Genomic DNA, 15325 nt, shown 5'->3' with positions numbered 1-15325 from the left:
GTGTGAGGAGCGGATGTCAGGACCAGCTGAATACAACCGGGCGCAGCAGCACTCACCAGGGCCTATGCATACCCCTCTGCTGTCACACCTGTCCCTGTGCCTCGCGGCTTTTTCCCTGGACACATGGCACGCTGAAAGCAGGCTGCAGGGATAGACCGGCTGCCTGGCTCCCCGGGCCGCTGGGAAGCAGATCCAGCATGTCCAGAGCTCCACTTCTGACTGGGGCCCCGTACCCAGGGGACCCCCTTCACCCACACCTCTTCTTGCTTCCTGCCCTTTCCCACTCACTTCCCCATCCCCTCCTGGTGTTTCCTGGCCTCGCCTCCCAAGTTAAATAGTAGCCTGGAAACCATATCTCATGGTAAGCTTCTGGGCAATCTAGCCAAGATAGTCATTATCACAGAAAAAAAAGAAACCTACACTTATTACAATTTGAATATGTGTTGAACACCTGTTAGAGAAATACATCCTGAGAAAAAGGTAATAATTTTGAACAAACCCTCTGAGTTTTTCTCAGTTTTTCTCCCCCTCCCCTCAGAGGGAGTGCTCCCTCCCGTGCGCAGTAACTCAGCTGCCCCAGGATCACTCCCCTTAAACACAGGCAGCTGGTAGTACCGCCTCCTGGTGAAACTGAACCTGTTTCTGTTGTTCCTTCTGTCTCCATGATGCGTCATTCCCAAGTCAGGCGATCCTGCCATTAAGCTGGTTTGAATGACCCTTGAGGACTCACAGGTCTCTCCTGGATCAAAAAAAGAAGTAATACTGTATCCCTGAGACAAACAATCAGAAGAAGGAGAGAGAGTCTTTTACTAATGTAAAAATTACTGGTAGTGTTTCCCTTCTTTGTTCTTAAACTTCTGGTCCACATTCTAGAGCCAGCTGGCAAATGTTAGTGCCATACATGTAGAAGCTGGCCAGAAATGAAAGCATTAAATCCCAAATTGCTGTAGTAGCTGTTGAAGCAATTAAATACCATTGTATAGCTTGTGTTTTCAATTCTGCATCAGATTTCGTTTGACCTAGAGAGGAAAAAATAATTCTGAAGCATGGAATTCCTTTGGTTTCAGTCAGGAAACACTTGACCTCACAGTTTGCTATTCTATAGATTTTTTTTTTTTAACATAAAGAGCACCTGAAGTGTTTCCTGCTACATGCATATCAGCTCGTAGTGGACAGTAATTAGTACAGATTCTAATCCTCAGACCAATTGTAATCTGCCATATCTAGTGATCTTTTTTACCAAAGACTGACCATTGTTTGTTATGTTAATTCACCGCTTAACAAACCCCTTGCGGACAAATTCCTGTCTGTATTATAGACACCACAGAGCCTTACATAGCAGGTGTTCAATACGAAAGGCCAGCTGCCTTATAATGAGTCTAACCATAACCTAAGTAAGTGTTGAATTGAAAACTGAAAATGTCATGACAATACATTATGATAGTGGCAGAGTTGGAGAGAAAGTCTGTTTCAAAATATGCCTAATGCTCACTTAGAAGCAACAATGATAAGCCAAGTGTACTCTGTAAATCTTGACAATATGTGAATTGTAGAGATGTTTTATCAAGTACCACCCAACTTTGTCATTCTTTGCTGGAATCCTTATGGTTTAAGACCACAAAGATGATTTGAAATCCTCCAAGGTTGTAACAGTCATGAGGCTGTTTTAGCAATTCTTGAATTGGGCCTACTGGTTAAGGAGTCTTGCTACCCTGTACTCCTAGCAAATGCCTTTGTGGGCGCTTGATCTGTCTCCAGCTTCAAAGCTCTGTAGCACAAAGGACTCAAAGTAAATGTCTCTAGTTTTATTGCAAAGCAGAGCCCTTGTATTTTTCCGCTTACCTTCTATTTGCATATTTTGTTAAGAAAACTGTAAATAAAGCTTGGTCTACACAAGGATATGGCGTAACTCCACGGCTGCCACCCAGCACAAAGACGCAGCTGTGTTTATTTCAGGCTCTCTCCTGGGTGTCTGTAGGTGGTCTGGAAGAGAACAGAGGAATTGCCAGAAGTCAGTGACTGCTAGGGGGACGAGAGGTGTGCAGCCCTGCTAGGTCCTGCTGCTGCTGGGGATCTCCGACTAGGAATTTAGACCTCTTTATGCTCTAAGTGAAGGCCTTCACTGAATGTAAGGTTGCATTTTAATTTGTTTTAAATAGCTAGGCAGTAGGAGGTGGTTGGGGGCTTTTTTTGCTTTGTTGTAGGTTTTTCCGTGTGTGTGTGTTTTGTCTTCAGACTTTCCACTTGAAGGTCCTGTGTACTTTGCCTCTGTCAGTGGCCATGGAAAATGGTGCCATGTTCCCAGTTAATTCCACTGATGTGATCCTGCCCTGATGGCCTGGGGCTCGGATCCGCTGGCTGGCCGAGTGGCCCCTCTCCTCTGCTGTGCATGAATGTCACCATTTCGGTTCCACCCAGGCAGGGAGAGGTGTTGCCAGGTTCTTGGCTTTCGTGTAGGATCCCAGTCCTCTGGACACTTCTTTGTGAAGGCTTCCCGCTTCTCAGGAGTTTCAGGAATGCCTCGCATGCACACATAGCCTGGCCTCAGATCTTATTCCTTTGATTTTTATCTGAGTCTTCATTGCTCGGCTAACACCTTGTTTGCCACAAAGTCGGTTAGAGACTTTAAACTCCCTGAAGGCAGTTTTCTCCTCCTGTCTTCGGTAGGTTTCACCTACATTGTGAACTAAGCTGTCCCCTCTTGGGTAGTGAACAGGAACCGGGGGGCTTATCTCGGCCCCCCCGCCCCCAGCCCCCTCCCCCTGGGAGCTCTGCCCTGTGCAAGCAGCAGCTGCTGCTTTCAGGGTCCAGTGTCAGCCGGCCCCCAGCAGGGTGGAGCTCCCTCTGCACTTTTCGTGGCACAGAGGGGCAAGTACACAAAAAATTAAAAGCCAAGGTAATGTCCAATCCACTCTTCAGACAATAGCCTGTACCTTTGTTCTTTCTGACTGGACCCTATAACAAAAGTGACAACATAAAGTGTAGGCAATTGATTTGAGTAAGAACTTTTTTTTGTGCACTTCCCTGATAGCTCAGCTGGTAAAGAATCTGCCTGCAATGCAGGAGACCCCAGTTTGATTACTGGATGGGGAAGATCCGCTGGAGAAGGGGAAGGCTACCCACTCCAGTATTCTGGCCTGGAGAATTCCATGGACTGTGTAGTAGATGGGGTCACAAAGAGTTGGACACGACTGAGCGACTTTCACTTTCACTTTATTTTTGTGCTCCTGGTGGAGTTTGAACAGTGACATACTAAAAATAAAGAAACAAATATCCACGGTCCCTGAAAAACCAGGAATTGACTATATTGCTATTGGTGTAAATGTAGATGTAGATAGTGGGCTTCCCCGGTGGGTCAGATGGTAAAGAATCCACCTGCAATGCAGGAGACCTGGGTTCAATCCCTAGGTTGGGAAGGGCTTCTGGAGAAGGGAATGGTAACCCACTCCAGTATTCTTGCCTAGAGAATCCCATGGACAGAGGAGCCTGGCAGGCTACAGTCCATGGGGTCTCAAAGAGTCAGACACCACTGGGAAACTAACACTTTCACTTTCATAGACAGATAGATAGATAGGGATATAGATTGATTATACTGAGAGTCCAAAAGCCCACATTCTGAGCCTGGCCTTATGTGAACCCTGATCAGAGACATTCTGTGACCCCTTGAGAGTTCTGGTCATCTCATTTTTAAAATAAGGTCGTGGGTTGGAGTCACTGAAAAGTCTTTTAAGCTCTCAAATCTCATGACCCCTCTTCCCAACAAGCAGCTCCACAGTGAATTTTGGCTGAACTGCAGGCCTTCCTCTAGCAACTCCATCTGACCGTACATGTAGGACAGGATATGGCAGGTGTTAGTGGAGTTTCTCCAAATAACTCTATATGCCAATGGTAGTGGGTCACATTAACTGTTCTTGGTATTCAATTAAAAGAATTTTTTGTTCCTTAAATCTGCCACCTATGAGGCAGTCCATTTTAAAACAGAACTCCTAAGTTACCTTCTCTGAACTTGAAGCCAATCATTGATCCTGTTCTGTTTGCATGACTTTTGCCCCTCTGTCCTGAATCACATCCACCCCTCCGAGCTCCCCCCAACCCTGTGAACTGATTGCATTGCTTCTGTTCCCCTGGCTGGGTGCTGAGTTGAAACACCAACAATAGGTTAGCTGTGAAGGAAAATAAGAGGAGAACAGTATAATGTAGACATGTGAGGTGACTGTCAGCCTTGTGTTTTTATTGAATTCCTACCTTTCCATAAAGTAATTCCTTCTAAGCTTGGCTTCGTGTTTTTGGATCCCAGATGTACAGTGTTGATTCGCACTGTGAGGCTTTACATACACGTATCATGCTGGGCACCCATCCCGCTCTCGGAGGCGCTCCAACGTGCAGACACGCTGACAGACTTCCCCCTGTGCATGTGCTGTCTTTCTAATATACAAGAGCTTTTCAAACTGTAGATGTGTGAGGCTCCCTAACAAAATTTTGTTAGCGCCTTTGTGAAGACTATGTCTCTAATGCTGTAATTATATTTTATCCTAGAAATTTACATGCTCCGTTTGCTGATTGTAGGTTGTGGAAGGAAACTTCAGAGATGCTGGTAGTCCTTTCATACCATCTGAGCTTTGCGTATGTTTAAATGCCATTCTCACTGCTGTTAAGTGGCCTTCTGTTTGTAAGCATGTATTTGTCAAAACACATTTAGAAGGAGGTTTTTGTTCTTTGGGAGAATAATTTTTGAACCAGAATTTATAAAACATAGTTTCCTTGGTTACAGTGCTGGTTTGGTCTGAAGTGCTAATTCTCTTTCGCTGTCTAACTGAAGAGCGACCAGCCATGGTGTGACAAGACACAATATGGATTAATAGCTAGAAGGAAGTTAAACACCATCCAATTTAATAGTACTTTGCATAAAACATGCTGCTACCTGTTGTTGCTATAGTTTAGTCACTAAATCATGTCCGACTCTTTGCGACCCATGGACTGTAGCCCAACAGGTTCCTCTCTCCATAGGATTTCCCAGACAGGAATACTGGAATGGATTGCCATTTCCTTCTCTAAGGGATCTTCCCTGCCCAGGGATCAAACCCACATCTCCTGCATTGGCAGGCAGATTCTTTATCGATGAGCCACCTAGGAAGCCCAGCTAGTGACTGACTTTAAATTTGGCAGCAGTTTTTCTAGTAAATATAATTTCAGACCAAAAACTGTAATGTAAAGTGGAACATCATCCAAATAAAGGGTGCAGTGCATTGTTGTACGGCCCTGTCTGCCCCTCCCCCCAGGGTGTTGGCATACTGTAAGAGAAATGGAGACAAATTAGTTCTTAAAGAACTGAGAATGTCTTCCTGAATGAGACCAGGTAGTGTCCTACATCAAACAGAGGCAAACTTTTTGAATTTTTAGTATATCTCCTATACTTACAGAATTTTCATATGGGTTTCCTTTCTTGGTTTACACACCACCACACTCTTTCCTTTAAAGATGTCTAATTTCCAGACTCACCAAATTGTATACATTAAATATGTGTGATTTTTGTGTTCAATTCTACTTCAATAGAGCTGGTAGTAATTTTTTTAAATGTCTAAGATATCTATGTTTAACTGATGCCAGAGGCAGTTGAATTCTAGAAAGCACTTTCGAAAGTTTATTTTCTGCACAAAACTAATCGTCCCACCAGGAATTCAGAGACTCTATGTGAGCTCTTGGCAGCCGTCCGCGCTCACTTCTCAGACCCACAAGTACTGACGCAGCGCCTCGCAGTCTGGTGCTGCTCGTCTCTCCTGCATGTCCTTTCTGGGTTTCTGTGAAGTAAGCTTATCTGCCATTAAAGACATTGTAATTATGATTTTTTGCAATATTTATTTTTCAAAAGTAAAATAAGAAAGGTCTATTTTGGGTTGGTGGGAGGTGAGGATGATAAATGAAAAATCCTGGTTTTCGTCTTTGTATTTTTTTGTGTGCAGGTCCTGTTTCATAAATATTTACAATTCAGGCCAAAACAAATTGATTGCCTGAGAGAATCTTTTGGGGGAAGACGTTTAACAAATAAGAAAATAGCAGCTAAACAGTGAAGAATTTGACTCTCCCGCTTGTTTTCCAAGCAGACGCTAACATACTCAAATCAGCAAATTTTGAGTAGAAACAAGTAAAGGACGGGGGTATTGGTGAGGTTTGAGTTGATAGTTATGTAAGCCATGTTAGGGGTGGAAATAGCCCTGATAAACTTGCTGCTTTCAAAGCTAGTGACCTATACACAATTAACCTTTGAATTTTTCAATGTAACCTTATTTGTGTAGGAAGCAGTATATATATCCACAGTATATGCACACACATTCACATTGTTGTGATCTCTATGGAGACATAGAAATATAGGCCATTGGTAAGCTTCATATGAGAATACATTTGCAGTATACATTATTACCACTATTTTTGGAAAAGGACAATAACAAATCATTCAAACGTGCTTTGAAACTATATGCCCATCCTGATTAGGAATCTAATAACTGGATGTTAAACAGTTTTAAATTACTATAAATGTTATATATTTCACGACATTTTATGAACCTAAATAATTTAAAACACTGGCCTTGCTTATAAAATATAGGTTGCAGGTAACTCTTTTGTGGAATCAAAGCTATCTCCTTTACCCAGTGAGATTTCATGTTGTCTTAGCATATAAACAGCAACAGCAAATTAACTTTTATAACCTTTAGGAACCTTACATTTTTTAAAGTGAAAATTAAAATAGTTCTCTTCGTAGAAGCATTTTAATGAACTGCACTTCTAGGAAGACTAAGCAAGCAGCTGATTTAAAAATGAAAAAATTAAAAATAAAACATTTTAGTAACTCTGGCATATGAATTTAGGCTGACTTAGCTTTTTAACATACCTGTAATATTTATAATAGAATTAATATTGCTAATAATATTAACAATTAATTATAGTCACCAACTGCTGAGAAACAGACCAAACCTTCCTTCACATACATCATCTGTGGGAGTCTGGGGTGTAAACCTCTCCGTCTGGTGTTGAGTTCTTTTCAGGCCCCTGTAAACATAATCGCAGGGAGCTCCTCAAGGCCAGGCCAAGGGGCCAGCCTGGAGGGCAGGGGTGGTGGCCTTGATGGGAGCAGCGGGTGTCAGCTTCTTACCCCTTTTGCATAAGCAGTTCATCTTAGATTCACAGTGGTTGATTATATCCTGTGGCTTTTGATCTCCTGAAAATCACACTTTCATAGTGAGGAGAAAAATTGTTAGGAAACCAGAAAAGGCAGCAGCAGCAGGCAGGCAGACAAGGACCCTCAGCTGATGGGGGATAGGACGAAATGGGAATGGGGGTCCACATATGGGGCCCTCCCTTCCTGCACACCCCTCCTTCCATTTCCATTTCTCAACAGAGCAAACACTTCTGAGAAAATTAAGAGTCTCATGTTGACTGCAGGGGCTTTGGCTTTCACCTTCTTTAGGCCACCTTGTTTATGCACACATACACACACATGCATGCACATGTACAGATGCACACCCACATGTGTGTGCACACACCTACACATGCATGTATGCACATGCCTAAGTACACCCACACATATGTGCATACATGCATATGTACACATGCACACACACCCATATCTAGACACACACCCGCAGAATGAAAAGCCGAGTTTGGAGGTATCAGCAGCTGAGAAGACGACAGGACAGTGGGGGGCAGCCCCGGGAGGCCCAATCCCGCGGGTGCCGGCGTGAGGCCTGGGGCGCCGTGGGGACTGCAGGCGTTGGATGTTCAGATTCCACTGTCTTAGCCCGGTTTAACCCACCTGCCTCATCCTGTCTCATCAATCACAGTTCAAATATTTATTTTCCTTGCATCTCTTTCATCTTTTCTGTGAATTGAGGCCTTCGGCAGAATTCTGTGTGTGAGAAGAAGGCTGACAGCAGTGTTCTAATTTTTAAAACATTCTCCGATTGACACCCTTCTCTTTTGTGGCCGACCTCCTCATCACAGGAAGGTTGTAAACCATGCTTTGCTTTCAACAGCTCTTGAGAGTGTCGGAGGCCGTGTAATGGGAGAACCATGTTTGGGAGGGTCTGGGCTTCGTCTCTTTGTCTTGAAGTGAGTGGACAGTCCATGCTGGCAGAGCCTTGGCCTGGAAGTCTGTTGGGTGCCTTGTTCTCTTAGCTATGCACTGCATTTTGCCTCTCTTACAGAAAAGTGCTCAGAAGAACCAGCTTATTTTCTCAAGAAAAAGAAATCAGGACCAACCTGGTTTATTTTGCCTTCTGCTTCGGATAAACTAATCAAAATCAGGTGAATTGTCAGCTGTATACAGTTGGATGTCAGACGCAGAAAACGACACACAGATCCAACGGTCCCGTTCTCCAACAGGGTGCCTGCACCTCATTTGCTGTCCGAGTTGTCACATTCCAAGGGGGAGCACAGACAAGATGCTCATACTCAGGCTTTCAGTTTTCTGTTCTGCGTGACCCTCTTGGCCGCCTGTGCCCCCATAGCCCACACTGCAGGTAACAGCCACCCTGCCATAGAAGCCCTCAGCCCAGGCTGGGAGTTTTATCAGGAGTAGTTTAGACATTTTCAGAATTAATGTCTGCTTGGCAGTTCCTAAGTTCGGCTGTGAACTATGTCAGCACACAGGTTGTAAAGTACAGTCAGCGTTGCACAGCCCGGCCTGGGAGCGGCAGCAGCTCTCTGCCAGCCGCAGGGCAGAGCTGGTCACAAGTAGGGGTTTGGTTCTCATTTCTCCTGTGAAGTCCACTTCGTTTTAAAAATATTTTGCCATTTCACATCTAGGGAAGAAATCATCGGCCATGCTAAAATTTATTGTTAACTCCAGCAAAGTGGAAACGATAGTGGGAAATATTAGAAACACATAATTTAGCTTTGAGACTTTGTACAAGTAGTGAGGCGTTACCTTCCCCTTGTGTCTGTTCTGACTTAACGGCCGAAGGCGAGTCTCCTGATGGACTGCATCTGATGGCATTTATTTCCTTTAAAGGTCTAATTTAACCCAACAAGACAGACATGAGAAGAGACCACTACTGGAAAAAATGATATGAATGTGGATAACGTGGTTTCTTTTTAACATTTTATTAAAACAAGTGAAATGAAAAGAAAAAATCCTAAAAATTTATCTGAATTTACCAAGTTAGTGAAGTTCTGCCAGCCTGTTTCCTACGCCATTCAGAAGGTCAAAAGAGCTGCACTGGATTAAACATTTGGCACAGCCATCCAGGGTCAAGTGTCTTCTTTATTTAAACTGTAATATTTTCCTATTTTTCATGCTTGGTTCCATTACTATGACTGTATTTTTAATAAACATAGACTTACTTTCCTTTAATACCTTTTCTTAAAGCACATACTTTAATGTGCTTTTTAAACAAGCAAGCCTCAGAGAATTATTGTGAACCTCAATTACATATGTTGAAAAATACTTTTGTAGTTTATGAAGAGCTGTGTAAACATGAAGTGTTACCGTTATTACAGGCACAGCATTTCTTATAGAGTGACTTTCAAATACATAATCAGTAGCACATGAAAAACCATAATTATGTTATTCAGCTCACATCTGTATATTCAAAATCAGTACGTCAGCAATATTTGCATAGTCCAAGCAGACATTTTTCCTCTTTTAGCACCTTTAATTTTAAAACAAAATATATACGGAAAAGGAATTCCATTTAAGAATTATAGTGAAGTTTTAATAAGTTTGATCACCTGAGCAGCCAGACACCTTTATGTATTTATTTTTATGTGAAAATATGTGCCATTGTCGTTGATTATTTTTGACAGTTTAGCACTATTTTTCAAATTTTTTAAAAAGTAACTCAGAATAGCAATTTATTTATTTATATTTTAAAAAGTAACTCAGAATACCAATTTAATGTTATTGATTGTTTGATTAAAATGAACAGATGGAATTTTTCATTTCCCAAATCAGTTGCCCAAACTAATTAGCACAGCTATATTTGAAGATTTTACTTTCAGATCACAGCCTTGGCAGTTTTGCTCCATGGAACAGTCTTATTAATGTCCTGTTTGAGGTGAATTGACGTGTGGTTAGTGTGCCCATCAATTACGCCAGTGGCAGAAATATGTACAGACCATGGGAAGGCAGCTCTCCTGACTAAGGAAGTAGCCTCGACCAGCCCTGCGTAAGACACAAAACTGAAAATTTTTTTGCCCTCAACTGGCATACTTTCAGGGAGTCAAATTAAAGTACTTGTCTTTGGTAACTAATTTACTTAACATGTGCATTTGTTTTCAACTATTCTAAATTATGATTTTAAAATATTTCATGCAAAATGTATCAGATGTTAAAAATTCACTCTCTCTGTATGCACTCATTTAGGAAATGAAAGACGCACACATTCAGGATGAAATGGAAAGTCAGTTTTAAGGTGTAAATTCTCTAAGCCATGTGTATAATTCAATTTTTGCCAAAATTGTGTTTTTATACAACTTCATTGAAGTAGATTCCCCTTTGAATATTAGGCAGTACAAAATTTACAGCAGTGGTAGATTATTAGAACAACATGGGATAACATCTTGATAAAATTAAAAATTCCACTGTTAGACTTCGTATTCCTAAAGAGAAATGCCCATGCCAGCCAGGCTGTGATCTTTAAGAAACTCCAGTGCTGCCATGAAGCCTTCTTACATGCACAAGTCTGACAGAGGAATTGAGCCAAAGCATCTTATGAAGATTCAGACATGGACAGTCAATTGTTGAATTTTACCAAAGAGTTCTGAATTTTACCTCCTATTCATTATTCTTTTTCTCTGGTAACTGAGCCCATCACTGGGTTTCCTTTCTTTCTTTCTTTAAAGGAGAAAGCCAACTTGTCTTTTTAGTTTCCTGAAAAAAACAGGCATTTCTGATGGTTTACATTTAGTTGCAATTTATAAACACTGTCCTGCAAAGCCAAATGGGGCACAGTCGTCTTTTGCTGACGGGGACTGCCTTTTCTTCTCATTGTCCTAGTTTGAAATGGAAACACTGAACTGCTGAGAAAATGCCATGAAAATATAACCTACTGCATTCCAGGAAAATAAATAAGCAAGGCCACCCAAATTTTCAATTAGAGCTTGTGCAGAATGCAGGAAGTGGCAGGAGATCCGTCCCGGCGCCCCAGGCAAGGTCGCGGACACAGCGCAGTGCAGGAGGCTGGAAGGGGCTGCAGGGCGGTGTGGAGATGGCCCGCCTCCAAGGAAAACTGCAGCCCGCTGGGGGCGCTGAGGCTGGGGCTGCCGGCGGGCCTCCCACCCTGCCCGGGAGCTGCCAGGCTGCACGGCTCATGGGTGTAGTGGTGGAGGAACACTTGAAAGTTCTGCTGCGTTATGTGTTAAATCCCAAGCTTCCTGAACATTCTCACTGTCCCTCACATACAGAGTAGTAGCCGCTGGAAACAGAAATGCTCCAGACACTTGGTAAAAAATTAGAACATGCTCGTGAGTCACAGTGTCAGGCAGGTGGGCGGCCTCCCTGTGGGGGCACAGCCTGCAGCCAGTGGGTGTGTCGTGAGCCGGGGACCGGGGGCCCTTCCCACCCCAAAGCAAGGGCTGGCTTCTCCTGAGGACAGGTGTCTGAGGGGTGGACAGTGACACTGCAGAACTTCATTTCCTTAAGTGTGTTTCTGAGATGCTCAGTCACTGGTTTAAAGGTAGGAGAGCTGGAAGACCACAGACTCTTCAGGGCTGTGTGTCTGTACCTGACTCTCGTGTTCCCTCACTGGCTTTCTCTTTCACTTCTCAAGTTTCACTACGGCGTTTGGAGTTTTGCAGCTCATCATGTTGAAATTAGTTAAAGAAAAAGGGTTGTTTTACAGTCACACGATGTTGGTTGAACTCACAAAGCAGCCCCTGTTATTTTGATGGGTTTTATCTGTGCTGTGCGTCTACTTGTATTTAATTTCAATCCACACTAAAGCCTTGGGTCACCTTCACACTACCTTGATGGAAAGTGAATCTACACATTGGATTTACTTTTACAACAAGGGGTGAAATAACTGAGGCATTGCTATGGACTACAATTGTTAAAACAAGGAGGAAACTCACAGATGGATCAGGGCTGGTGGAAGACGATGCCCGTCTCTGCAGCTGAGGATGAAGCGTGAAATCCAAACGATGCTTTGTCATTGTTGAAGCAAGGATACCATGCATTTATCATAAATATAGGAGAGCTTTAAAACACCGATAATTCATCACCTTACAAACCCAGAGTCAAGGGGACCTGAGCACTGGCTATTTTTCTTCCTGGAGGGGTCCTTTTTGTTGGAAACATTTTCTTGGCAAATCAGCTATTTTGTTAGGTTCTAAAGGCTATCGTTTCATTTTCACAGTAAAGTCACGAATGCCCGTTTCACAGAATGCTGCAGCATTTCCTACACAATAATTGAAATCTTATGGTTTGGGGGTGTGTTCTTTACCCAGTTTTCCTACACAAAATAAGAAACAGGGGAAAAAAAGAAACCTCTTCCATTTGCATTAGTTTCTCTCTCTGTATATACATGCCTTTACATTTAGTAAGTTAAGCAGTTTTCAGCCCTGGGGAAATCTGGGGTCCAGCCCAGGGGAGAGGGAGCTGCCCTTGGGGGTCCCCATGAGCCGGGCATCCCCAGGCCCCCGAGTGCCACCTCCTTGTTTCTTCTCCCTCTTCTCTCCCGTCTTTGCCATGACCGAGGCCATCAAACCTGCTCCCAGGAAGTCATCTAAGGAATTCCCACTGAAGTGTGTTATTCATTAGGTTGAACTTATTTATTCAGCAAGTGTTCTCACGCGCCACACTTGGTGAGAAATACAGGAACGACATTGGTGTTTGCCCTTTGGATAAGACACTGAGACAGATAACTACATGGCAAGTCTTTGGGCTCGACTCAAGACCACATGGCTCTGATTTCATGGATGAAGAAGCTGAGGCCTAGAACTCGACAGCCGGTATAGTGACTGTGTTCAGTAAGACTCTGCAGGAGCCTGCTGGGCTAGTTTCCTTCTGAGTTGCTTCAGTGGCTTGTCCTCACAGGTCGTGGTGGGTGACAGTCCTCCGGTCCCTGCGATGGGCTCCCCGTCCCCCTGGGGTTGGTCTTGCCCAGGCTTGTTTCTACATGGGAGCTGTGGCAGCGAGTGGCCATCACCGGCTCTGTCCCCTTCTTCCCCTCTTGGAGGACGTCTGCCTTGTTCTGGATGAAGACAGCTTCTTCAGTCCGGGTCCTGGGAGAAGGACTGGGTGGAGCAGAGCCTCAGCCAGGATGGGGACCCCGAGAGCCAGAGAGGGGCACCACGGTTGTCAGCTCCAAGCGTCTGGGATTGTTTGTCATGGCAGCAAAGCACTGCTCAAGCACCGCAGTGCTGCTGACGAGGTCCCATCCTTCTGCACTGCTTCACCGTGATCGCGATTCTGTACATCACTGTCCCAGTTTTTTGCACTAAGTTCAAAAAGTGGGCTTGTGGAGGGCAGAGGCCCACGCACCCAGCTTCAGGACCCTCATCTGACCAAATGTCAGAAGCATCAGCTAGGCGCCATGAGAGGAGGGTCTTTAGAAGAAAGGAGGCAGGAGAGCTTTCTGTCTTTGGTACTTCAGGTCGCCTCCACCAGGGCCGTGCGTTCCCGCAGGCAAATGCCAGAGAAAGTTGCCATGATGGGCAGAAAGTGGTCTGCCTCTAAGATAGCAGGAGAGCCTGCACAGAGCACCCATGGGGATCCAGAAGGCCCTCCTGGAGGAGGCGGCCTTTCTGCTGGGCTCTGAGGAATGAGCGGGAGCTCAGCATTCCAAGCTCACGGGTTCACCTTGCTGAGATGCCCCAGGAGGAAGGCCTGGGCTTCTTCCAGTGAACCTTTAACTCCAAGAATCAGTATTTACTACATCAGGGCAAGTGTTTGTTTGTTTCGATGGGAGACAAGGTACTGAAATGCAATCTCTCTCCCGGCAATTGCTGACAGTTCGGCTCGAGTCCTGCGTTCGCGTGGTTCCTCTGCTCTCGCTCCTGCGTCTCCACCTAGCGCCGGGTGGTGTCTGGCTAAGCCGCCATCCTGAACCCGGGCGCTCAGTGAAGAGCAACCAGTCCAACTTGCCGGCCTTCCTCATGTCTACATAACTTAGGAAATTGTCACATTTTAAGAAGCGAAGGAAATCCAGGCCTGTGCTTAACATGTAGAAAAAAATCAGAGACGTCAAGGTTTGCCCAACATTTACGACGACTCTTCCTGAGCAGCAAGTCACATATCTTCTTTCCATGAAGATCATAATTCACAGCTAAGCTGTATATATTCCTTTTTTTTATGGAACTGTGTGTGCCTTTACAATTTCGTCAATGACTAAAATAAAAAAAAAAACTGGAAAAAAGCAATGTCTGATTGTCCTTAGAAATTGACTGACACACCATGGCTTTATTTCAGCTCAGTATTTTAAAATGATGTTCCAAAAAATCTGAATTTCTTGTCCTGTCTCAGCTCCTGGAGGCGCTGAGTATGTCCCTGAGTCTGGAGATAGAGGCTTGGCGTGCAGGGCCAGGCAGTCCTTGGAGGAAAGTGCTTATCCGAGTGCATCTGTCTGCTGGTCAGTGGGCAGCTGGTGGGAACTGCTGGGGGCGGGTAAACATGGAAAGAACCACAAAGACTGTCTAGTCCAATATAGATTTCCAAGAGGGAACAAATTTCTTAGCAGAAAAATGACCAGACCAGAATGATTTATGTAAATAAAATAGTCACCGTAAAAGTCAGAGTGTATTGCTGCCCTCCTCACTGGAGGCAGTGAGGATAAACATGCAGAGATGGAAATGGGCTTTGGGACCCGAGAGATGCATGTGAAGCCCTGGTTCCGCCTGGCGGTGCTCTGGGCACGTGAGCCCCTCCGATCGTCAGCCATGGAGACCACGTCTTCTGTTTCCAGCATGGTGGTGTCTGGCACAAGGCAGTTGCTCCTGAAGGATTTGTCTCCTTTTCCATCTAATTACTCACCAGGTACGTGGTAAATATGAAATACTCATCAAGTTCCTTCTTGCTGGAGAGGTGGGCTCAGGGCGCTGCCCGGGACTTTCCTCTTCCTGCCCTTCAACCCCCTCCCCCGCCTCCTGCTGAAAGACAAACCCAAACCAGAGCCTGATTAGAGGTCATGGCAGAAGGCCACCTCCAGGGGAGTGGGCCACTCTGGATTTAAATTTGTCACCATTTTCCTTAGAGGGAGTGAGAGGAAAAATGAATTTAATTTAGTATAAAAAATAAACATTTCTGGGTACTGGAAACGTTTGTGGGGTTTAAGAGCTGTTATCATTAATCAGTCAAGCATGTTTACCCAGAGTCCTGACGGCTGTGAAACTGAGC

The 15325-nt window shown here is 44.4% G+C and overlaps 1 long non-coding RNA gene across 1 annotated transcript; it reads left to right on the top strand.

Moving 5' to 3' along the window:
• Positions 1-1951: 1951 nt before the first annotated feature.
• Positions 1952-9275, top strand: LOC133059227 (uncharacterized). Its single transcript, XR_009693508.1, has 3 exons — positions 1952-2128; positions 8199-8513; positions 9005-9275. It is a non-coding gene; the product is annotated as an uncharacterized LOC133059227 (long non-coding RNA).
• Positions 9276-15325: the final 6050 nt, after the last annotated feature.

Source organism: Dama dama, chromosome 7, assembly GCF_033118175.1.
Source record: "Dama dama isolate Ldn47 chromosome 7, ASM3311817v1, whole genome shotgun sequence".
Taxonomy (NCBI): Eukaryota; Metazoa; Chordata; class Mammalia; order Artiodactyla; family Cervidae; genus Dama; species Dama dama.
The sequence above is the reverse complement of the archived record's forward strand: the minus strand, read 5'-3'. Positions and strand labels throughout refer to the sequence as shown.